General features: G+C 30.2%; 1 pseudogene; it reads left to right on the forward strand.

Annotated features, from left to right (window-relative positions):
- The first annotated feature begins 7,540 nt into the window (after positions 1 to 7,540).
- Positions 7,541 to 8,767, forward strand: LOC149876781 (uncharacterized; annotated as a pseudogene).
- Positions 8,768 to 11,323: the final 2,556 nt, after the last annotated feature.

Below are 11,323 nucleotides of genomic sequence, written 5' to 3' on the forward strand. Positions count from 1 at the left end.
ATCAAAAGATATGCAACCTTCTAAGCAAAGGTAATGGTAAAAGATGGAAGGAACTTGGACTGACTGGAATAGATGATAAAACATTTGAAAATATCAACGACCAATCTTTAGATTTAAGAATTAAAGCATTTAAGCGATAACATGGAAGACAATATGGAAATAACGAAAGAATCAGCCAACAACTGAAGACCTAAAAAAACTACTTATGGGTAAAAAAGAATAGGATGATATTGTGATATGCTTAACAGCAAGTTTTTCTGCTTTTTAAAAATTTTAACTTTTTTTTATTTGTATTTTGTAACTTTTTCTTAATCAATATATTTTTTGTTAAAATAATGTTGTTTTCAAAATCGATGAGCGGCTTTAAATTACGTAAATGCGCAATTAAAATATGCTAATTAATGTGAACACTTAAGTTATGAGTTAAGTATTATTCACACTTACTCGATTTTAACTAATAGGCAGTTTATGTAACTCAACACAATTTAGTGTACATTTCTTTTGATATCAACTGTTTCATGTCCTATTCCAAAGCCGAGCGATAACTAAATAGATATAAAATTGCATAAAAGTTTGTTAATAAGATATCAAATTTAAAATGTTTTCTCATGTTTTCTTTTTGTTTCGTGTTTATGCAAAACTAAACATTTAGTTATATATATAACTATAAAAAGTTATTAAAAATATAATTTCAGAACTAAATCTTTTCACATCCAGCAAATTTGATGACATTGGAAGATAAAATATGGATGACATTTCAGCAAACTCATTTCTATCGCCAGAATTTGTTGTCCCATCAACAAGAAAAAACGCGAAAGGGAATCTTTTAAGAATGAGATTTCCCAACAATGACATAAAGACTTTACACAGAAAAAATTCTTGTGCTTTAGCATTTTTTTAAGGTAAGTTTGATACATTTTAAGAACGTCATTTTATAGATTTTGCAATGTTAAAATAATTAAATTTGTCAAAACGTTTAGAATGTTTAAACACATGGCAAAATAAATCATTGAAACCAATGTTAAAAAGTTAATGTCATTTTTTCATTCTACTCTACTTTTTCTATTTTATAGAGAAAGTAGAGTAGTCCTTCACCCGAGTTCTTCACTCTTCATTCCGATAGTTTTTCAATTTCACACCAAACTAATCGCTTTTTCGTAAATCAAAAAACTTCAAATTTATTTGAGCGAAGCCTTTAATTGGCAATTTTCTTGAACGCAACCATGGTAAGCCCAGGTTAGAGAAAATATTTTTCCTTCATCCTCTTAACATTATAAGTATTGCTTTTATAACCGCCATAGAAATGCCTGTTTTATTTGATTTAGGTTGAAAAGTGATTGACAAATAATTGACAACAAAACAGGATATTAGTAAGCAAATGTTTTTTCAAATTGATTTCTAAGAAGTATATAAAGTATTTAATTACTGAACATTTGCTTTACTAAAATTTGAGAAAACTAGAGATTTTGTCTTCCAATAGGTCAAATAAGATATTATATAAAAAATAAAAAACTTTTCGTCAAACAAAAGTTATCTCCCTAAAGAATATACAATCCCAGACCAATTATTGAAGCATTCTGGTTGAATGTTGCATTCAGAATACTGATCTAACAAGTATCGATTGTTCTGAATGATCGTTTTGGGTCCGTATTTAATCTGAATATCCGACAACGATGACATAAATTTAACCCATACATGAGACTGTATAAATATTTTTCGCTTCTTCAATTGATATTGATTTAGGTAAGGGTGAGCTTTGATTTAAAAGACAAAAAACACTCATATATTTGAGCGCCATTTAGTTTACTTTTATGCTTTTTAAACTAAAATGCCGTTATTTGCAACTTGAAGGCCTTCATTGGTATATTTGATCTTGTATAAATGTTGTACACAAAGGAAAACGATATACTCTCCACTGGAAAGTGCAATAACTAATAATATGACTAAACTTAAGATGTTGGTTCATACTTTCAACTTTTCAAAATGTCTCATATATGATGATTAGGGACAGGCGAAAAATACGGTAAAATAGTGCGAAAAACACGGCGTACTTTAATAAAAATCGCAAAAAACACGGAAAAAAAAACGGCATCAAAATGCCCGATTTTTATTCATAATGCTGCATTATGAATAAAAATATGGCACTTTAAATAATGGGGCCCCACTGCTATGTAAACTGATCAGGTATTATCAAATAAAAATGTGAAATATACAAATACTTTAGAAATGCCAAGCTACTTAAGCTCTTTTTTGTGCACTGCAGGGCAGGTAATAAAAATATTAAACAACATAAATTACAATTAATTCTTGGTGTGGGTTTGGCTAATAAAACGAAATAGAGAAGATTCAAGGGTTTATTATATAAAGGTCGGGTCTACCAACTGACTAAATAACAATTACATTTAAAATTTTTTCCTAGCTTTAGTTTTCGCAAAAGTATTAATGACTTCGTTTAAATCCAGGCTTGATACGGTTTTGTTTTCAATTGCTATTAGCGATAAATGTTGGAGTCGAGTTTGGCCCATCTTATTTCTGAAATATTTTTTTTATTATTTTTAATTTGCTAAATGACCATTCAGCTGCTACAGAAGTGACAGGTATTGTTAAGAATAATAACATTGCTGTAAATACTTCCGTTAGGTCGCATTCTAGCACTCCATATTTACTCATTATTTCCTTACATAATTGGTGACATACATACACTACATAATTGGTGACAGTCCATGCTTGAGTTAGTTGTGGTAAAGCTAGATGGTAAATATTAATAAATTGAAGTGAAAAACTAGGGTCTATTATATCTGAATATTTTATTTGGAATTCGTCACACTTTTGTAATAAAGTTGCATTATCGACATGTAATGAAAATATTGGTGTTAGAAAATCGAATATATGACAGACTCTACTAATACCAATAAAACGAGTATCTAATTGAGATATTACTGTGTCTAGTACATTATTGAAAATCCCAATTTAAAATATTTTTTCTTGGTTTGGAAATCGGTGATCAGCAGCTAATTCATCAAAATGTTTTCTAACTTTTCTTTGCCTTTTTTCTTGAAAATGGGTATCAATACCATATTTTCTTGCAGTTTCACTGGCTTTGCACCTGAATAATTCGAAATCATTTTTATAAATTTGCAACTTTGCTTTGGTCTCTGCCAAAACTTTACTCGCCTCGCCCAAATTGATGTCGCATTTTTGTAAAGTTTTGGATGCATAATTGATGTCGTTCAATACACTGTGCATGAATTCGCAAAGCAACACGAATTCAAAATTTAGCATTTTTGTTTTAATACTCTCTGCTTCACTACGCTCATACTTATTAGTTATTAATTTTTTTATTTGTATAAATGAAATTTTTATAAATAAACTTGACATAAATATATGAAATAACATATCTTTTGACAATTTAACAATTACATAAACTAAAATAATTTTAAATATTTTAAACAAATTTGTTTTAGAATTGACGCTCTGCAGCTCTCAAAGGCTCACAACAAATGCTTTCATTGGTTAAAACGCGTAATGAGGGCCACCCCAAGCAGCCAGTAGTTTACTGATTAACATCCCACCCCCTGCTGTGACCCAGCCTGGGTCACCCAGGGTTTTGTGTGTACATTCAGAAGCAATGAGCAACGGACTTTCAAAATAATAATAAAAACAAATTAAAAGTGCGTTAACGCGCGATAAAAAGATTGTCAGCTTTAATTTATTAATACTATTAATATTATTAATATATTCACTGACGACGTTAAAAGTAAAATAAAAGGAAAGAGAAACACACTGATATACAAGTGTCGTTGGGGAATGACGCACATATCACAATCCGTCAAATTGACAACACTGTCAACCTACAGAAAGAATTTAGGGGAATTCCCTAGGCATAACTTTTGAATCTCTCTCAACTGAGTTGTCATGATTAAAGTGGGGTTGCAAGTTGCAACCTGTCATATTTATTTTGAAAATGGGAGAAATTTCCAAAAGTTCAGTTCAATCAAGATGAGGGCCCCGGGAAACTGCCCCGCGTAGCCCCTAGGTTGCTACGCTGCTAAAGGCAAGAACTCAAAATTGAATCTGATCACACCCTTGTTGATTGGAATCAATATTACAGAGATTTTTGCGTCGAATATTTCATCAATAATCCTGACTCAATAAGCGGGCCTGGGTGCATTGCTGAAATTGATGAATCTGTTTTTTGTAGAAGAAAGAATCACGTTGGTCGCATAATTCCGTAACAGTGGATAATTGGTGGTTACGAACCTGCGACTAAAAAAGGTTTTTTAATTCCGATGCAAAATCGCAAAGCTGCAACATTGATTCCAATTATACATCAGTGGATTCTTCCTGACACTACTATCCGGAGCGATTTGTGAGCAACTTATAATGGTTTGCGAGGGCCTTTATATCAACATGACACAGTTAACCATACCTATAACTTCGTAGATCCACAGACAGGAGTGACCACAAATCACGTGGATGCAATGTGGTCTACAGCTAAAACCAAATTTAGGAGATTACTTATTAGAACTTATGTGGGCACAAAGATTCAACAAACATTGTTTTTTTCATTTTTTGGACCAAGTTGCAACAACATCTCCTGTGTGATCAGCATGATGCTTATTGTGTGCATAGAGAACATTACTTGCATTTACAAATTATACTCTGGTAAACTAAAAAACGGCTATTTTCATAGCCAAATGTTTGTTTAAAACATTTTTTCAAAGAACTTAGGTTAGGGGAGGATGTAGTTGGACAGTTTTTAATGTTTACCACTCGTATTACCTGCTGGCAGTTTCTAAGTTGATTAAAAAAAAAAACAATTAAAATCAATTTCTAAGTTAGGCATTTAGCTTACAAATCCATCGCTGTTAATACTTGCTATATATATCATAAATCATAATCAAGTTTTGATAGCAATAACCGTTGGTTTAACTACCGGAGGTTTAACTTCCGCAAACTTCGTAAGATTAACGTACTTTAACGACTTTTCAACGTAAAAACCATGTTGTTAACGTGTTGCTTTTTGCTGGTTAAAACGTAATTAACTTGTTATTCAAAATAGCGAATATTAGGGTTTTTAGTGGGATTTTTTAAAACTTTGACTTCGAGTTAGAGCACTTTCCGTTGATTTTCAGGTCTATGTATTTATATTTTTCTGAAGCAGTATAAAATTGTCTTTCATAATCAATTATAAAAAAAAGAAAAAGGGGGGGGGGGGGGGGGAGGAAACTGCAGCTGTACCTTAAACTTCTAACCGACTGTTGATTATCTGTTGTCGAGGTAGACGGTGAAAAATGAGGAAATGTGAAACTTTTTTATTCTAATTTTGTCAATTAGAAATGTTAAAGATCCCTACGGGCATTTGCTGATTTAAAATGGATTTAGATCGTGTTTAAATGACATTTAAATCCATCTAAACCTTTACGAATCTATTCTAAACGTATTCGGAATATTTAGAAAGCGTTTAAACGCTGTATCAAGACCTCATCGGGCATTATGAATTTTATCGACATTTAGTTGATGTTTAACCTAAATTTTGAAATTTACTTTAAATTAATTGAATTCGATTTCATTAATAGAAAAAAGCTAAGAGGATTTTTTTTGCTAAAAAACAAATTAAATAAAAGCGATTATTGTTTTTTTAAAGAAATGTGTTAAAAATGCCTTATCACTTTAGCCGCAAAACAACACATTTAGAAGACATTGACAATTACTATTATTTTTGCAAGAAAAAAAAAACTTCTTTCAAATAAATGTGTTGATTAAGTGGAGTTTTTTTACAACACATTTTAATTAAACAATATTTTATAAAGTATCTTTTTTAACGCAACATAATATGCAAAAAAAATGTGATTAGAATATATTCTAATGACATTTATAAATTTATTGCATGCTTTCTTTAAGGTCATTTGAATAATTGTAAATTTCTTTGGTTTCCTTATTTCTGACTTCAATAAAAAGAAAATATTTTTATATGAAATATCTAGGTATAAGAACCTAGAAAAAAAATAAACCTAAGGTTTGTTTAATTTTTATACTTTTAAATTTTCTTTTTAATTGTTATGTATTTTATTTATTATATTAAATTTCGTTTTATAACCTAGGAATATTATAACATAACATTATAAGATCAAAAGTATGAAACAAAAATGAAAACTTAGTTCTATAGTTTCCAAAAAAGATTTTTTTTTAAGAGGATTTTTAAAGGTCATCTTAGCTACACCTTTAAGGTTTAGCAATACTTTTATAATTGTTTTATTAAATTGCCAGAAAAAAAATTTTGTAACATTGAACTTAAGTTAATTTTTTTTGTTTTTATTATCACTATTTTCTCAGCACTGCATATTTCTTTCTTAATAAAGTCACCTTTAAAAGAACTCTACATTTTCAAAACAACATGCAAATAACGACTAACATTTTCTTTTTTTTTCTAAATTCTTGCTTCTGTTCCCACGTGATCTTTAAACCAGGATTAGTAAGGATATATTGTTTCCATAGCAGTAACCATCAGATATAAATAAATTTATTTCTGATGATCACTGCTATGGAAACAATATATCCTTACTAATCCTGCTTAGAGTTGAAACTCTTGGTAGTGGCCTTCCACATTTTGAATTATGATTTATACAAAATCTTATTTAAAAATTTCATTTAAAACTAACCGTGATGTTTTAAATTTAGTAAAATTTAGTTTCAACTTCAAGCGCAAGAATTAACAACTCATATTGATAGTTATGCGGAATTGACGATTTACGGAACCGAATATTGTGCTAAAATTTCTCTGACTCGCTCTTTTGACTTTTTTTTTTAGGTAGTGTAAGGCAAAGGTATTTTTGAGGAGTTTCTTTAAATAAAAGTTCTGAAAAAAACAACCTCTATATAAATAATTGTAGTTGGGGATCGAATGCTGCCTCCCTGGTTGCTATTGGCTCGTATGGTAAATTATTAAATTTATTAATATTTATACGCAGTTTAAATATTCAACAGTGATTTTTTTAAAACAAAAAAAAATAATATCACATTATATAATCCATACAAAAATCATTTCTTCATATAAAGGCTAAGGTAAAACACCCAGTATTAACCATCTGACCTAGTCTTCGCAACTTGATCTTTAAATGAATCTCGTGTCTTTAACTTAAAATTTAGGATTTTCAATATTTTGTCAGTTATAGAGCAATAATCGCTTAATATATGGCAAACGTTTGACGACCCTAACTTTAAAAATAAAGACAAGGGATTCCTATAACGATCAAGTGGCAAAGACTAGGTTGCATGGCAAACACTGTGTGATGTACCCTGTATAAAAGTTCTTAAATTTTTTTCAAAGCTTTCTGTGGGTTTTCATTTTAAAAATTATTGGTATAATGGACAAATATTTGAATTACAAGTTGTCCAATAACTGGCATATGTTTTAAATAAAAAATATTTTTTTATTTAAATTTTTAATTTAAATATTTTTATTTTATTAATAAAAAAATACAAGCATATCAAGTATTTGAATACTCAAATTTGAAGGCTCTTCTTTAGGTTCATTCAAATGACTTCACAAGCAGAGTATATGCAAAAGTATAGAAAAATTATTAAAGATGTGAATAGTTGCTTTGAATTGGAATCTCCTGCGTTATCGGACTCTTCAACTAATATGACCATATTATCTGAAATATCAACTGAAACACAAGTTTTTGCAATTTTGTTGATATATGAAATAATAACAATGATTATTTGTTCAATAGCGATTCTGATGGACCTAACTTTGACACATTGCCACCTTATAGCAGCTCAGATGAGGAACATTATTGTGATATTGATGTCATTGACAATGGATCTTTTCAATACGATCTAGCTCAATGGGTTTTTAATGTCAAACTGACACGTTCATCATGTAATGGATTATTAACCTTGTAGAGAAAACATGAATGCCAGCCGCCTAAGGATAGTCGTTCTTTATTGAAAACTCCTTTAACTATACAAATTCGGGAAAGATGTAGTGGAAAATACATATATTTTGGCCTTACAAAAAGTTTACAGAATGCAATTAGTCTAGGCACTTGGAGCGATGTACTCAATCTGCAAATAAATGTTGACGGTATACCGTTGTACAGATCTTCTAAAAAACAATTTTGGCCAATTCTCTCTACTGTTAATCAAGGTTCACCTACGATTGTTGCCTTATATCAAGGAGATAGTAAGCTAAACTCTGTTAACGAATTTTTAAGACTTCATTGAAGAATTTAAATTATGTAAGTATAATGGTTTCACTCATACCGGTAAACATTACACAGTTATTTTGCACTCGGTTGTTTAAGATGCTCCAGCAAGAGCTTTTCTGAAAAATATTGTAAGTCATAACGGTCTGCATGCATGTGAACGTTGTCTTGCTGTGGGTATATCTACTAACAAACGAACCACGTTTGTTTCTAGTGATTGCTTCATTCCTGAAAAGCGCACCGATGACAGTTTTAAAAATCTTGAGTTCCTTGGAAGTCATCAACATGGAGTTTCACCTTTAAATGAAATAACAGACCAATGTATCAGCATTTTCCCAATTGACTATATGCATTTGATCTGCATAGGTGTTGTACGTCGTGTTCTACAAGGTTTGAGAAAGGGTAATAGAAAGGCAAAATTAAGCAGCTATAACGTATTGCAAGTTTATGAAAACCTTTTGGGTTTAAGAAAATGCATACCAAGTGAGTTTGTCAGACGCCCTTGAACTTTATTGATTCGGAGAAGTCTTAAATTCCAAAACTTTGACTCCGTGTGAAGATTCACGTTTATGTATTGCCGGTTCATTAAGGAAGTCCACTCATCAGAAGTAATACTAAAACCTTTTCCATTTAATTTATATTCTGATATTTCTTTAATTACTAACTGTCGAATAGTTTCTCTATAAATAGTGACAATTTTTTGTAAAGTTGCGGCGGATTTTGGAAGTTTTTCACTTAAATTTAATGCTTTTAATAATTTTTGAAGATCATCGGATGTTATAAAACTTCTGAATGGAAGCCCATCAAGTGCTGTCATTTTAGATATGATTACTATCAGCGAGTCTTCTATAGTTTTTTAGAAAAGGTTATAGACGCTTGGATAAATTCAGAAAGGTTATAGACGCTTTAGATAAAACCTTTTCTTTAAATATGAGTGTAAAGCAAACTCTAGGATTAAAAGTGAACTTGAGGGTCACGTTCTTCAATGTCATTTACTCTTTATTCTTATTATCAGCTTTTTGCATCTTGTAAAAAGATAGTGAGTGGTGGGATCTGAAAGGAAATAGAGGAATTATAAATGTTAAAAAAGATGCAAATTACAGTGCTTCAATAGCAGATAGTTCATAAAAAGTAACTACATGAACCACCAGTCACATTGATGCGTTTTGAGTAAATCAAAATATATTTTTTCATCAAAAAATTTCGCATTTTTCTCAGAAATTCCGGTTTTCGCACATTTTACTATATTTACGCAAAATTATTGGGTTAAAATATACTAAATTATAGTAAGAGTAAAACACTTACTTTAAGTAAGCTTTAATTTCACTTGTGCTACCTTGACACCTTAATCACTTTTTTTGCACTTATTGCACGCAGCAAATCCTGATTTCTTACCAGAGCCAGAGATGCTACCTTCTCTGTCAAGCTTCGTAAAATAATTCCAAAGATTCAGTTTCTTGAAGATGGTTTGATTAAGTAAAGGTTTGGTATACTTTTCAAATCAAGTAAGAATTTTAAGACTGGTAGTCTTTAGTTAACTTTAGCCAAGCTTTTATAGGAGGTTAATTTAATTTAAGGAGGTAATTAATTATTTAACAATTATCTGACTTAGTAAAAAAAAAAAGAAATTCTTTACACTATTTTACCCATAGTTACCGCTATTACTAACTTTTATCACAAATTACCGGAAATACCGATTTTTACCGCTTTTACGCAGTTTTACTGTTTTTACAAACTTTTACGCTATTTTACCGTCTTCTGTAAAAAGAAAGCGTAAAAATGCGTAATACGAATCTTACCGTACTCGGTAAAAATGCGTATTACGCGTTTTATCGCAGTTTACCGCATTTTGCTGACATTTTTTTACCGCCAGTGTGGTAACGCCGTTGCTTCATCCTATTGAGTTCAAATTCTTAAGTTGTTTTTTTAATATTTTCCCCAAATCTAGATAGTATAGTTCTATGATGATATTTGTATCAGGAATACCAACAAAACCAGTATCGGTAATTTAGGAGTGCAATTTGTCTAAATTTACGACATTCAAGACGAAAAATAGCACATGCCGTTAATATTAAGTACGACGTTCTGTTTAAATTAATCAGAAGGTACGCACCATATTCTTGTCTTTTCTTCTTAATAGAAAATGTCGCATGAACCAATACATTTACACTCTTCTTGAATCTAATTTTTGTTTTGTAGTGGTTGAAAACAGCGTGAGTGTGTTTAAATAAAATAACGTTTACTATTTCAATTAACAGCCAATTAACCTTTTTGTATGAATACTCTATCTTAAAACTACCTTTATTTACAATACATTTATTTAAATGATTACAATTTAATGTTTATAAACAACAAACAAATGCAAGCAATAGCTTATGAAAGGAAAAGTATTTATCTTTGCTAAATTTAAGCTCTGAACTCATAATGCTCAAACTTATCATATTGTTGAATATTATTCGTTAAAATAAAATTTCAAAAATTTTACAAATTCATGTGACTGTGTTAGAAACTGTCAATAACTTTTCCAAGAAAAGTGATGAACCACAACTTTTCATATTCTTAGCGAAACTAATGCTACAAAATGGTGCAATTTAGGGGCTTGATTTAGAAATTGACTACAAAATATTAGAGGAATTATTAGTTATGGAAAAATTTCATCAGAAAAGTTCTGCAATATGCTAACTTGTTATATCTAAAAGGTTGAAAACCAGACTGCGAAAAGTTCAGAGCCACTATGACCCAATTAAAATATCTAAAACACATAAAAAAGGTCGAAGAAAAACTATACCGTGAATTATATTTTTAAATATTTTCGCACTTTCGTGTTTAAAAAAAAAGTAGTTATTAGTTGTGTTATATTTAGATAAACAAGGTAGATAATGGACCACAAAACATGGTTTTTCTCAAGAAACTTTTTTAATATTGAAGAATATCTAGAATAAACCAATTCAATAAAACATCAGTAAGTCAACTATAACTTTTGGCCAGTGAAATGAAAAAAACTTTTTAGAATATTGTTTACATTTAGAATGCCAAGTTCAAGTGAAGAAAAATACAGTTTAAGGTAGCGTTTTCGATGTGTTTGTTATTGTTACTGCCTCTTCTTTTGAATT

Source organism: Hydra viridissima, unplaced genomic scaffold (genome assembly GCF_058129835.1).
Source record: "Hydra viridissima isolate aposymbiotic clone 2 unplaced genomic scaffold, HvirCarnegie_v1 scaffold_18, whole genome shotgun sequence".
In the NCBI taxonomy this organism is placed as follows: Eukaryota; Metazoa; Cnidaria; class Hydrozoa; order Anthoathecata; family Hydridae; genus Hydra; species Hydra viridissima.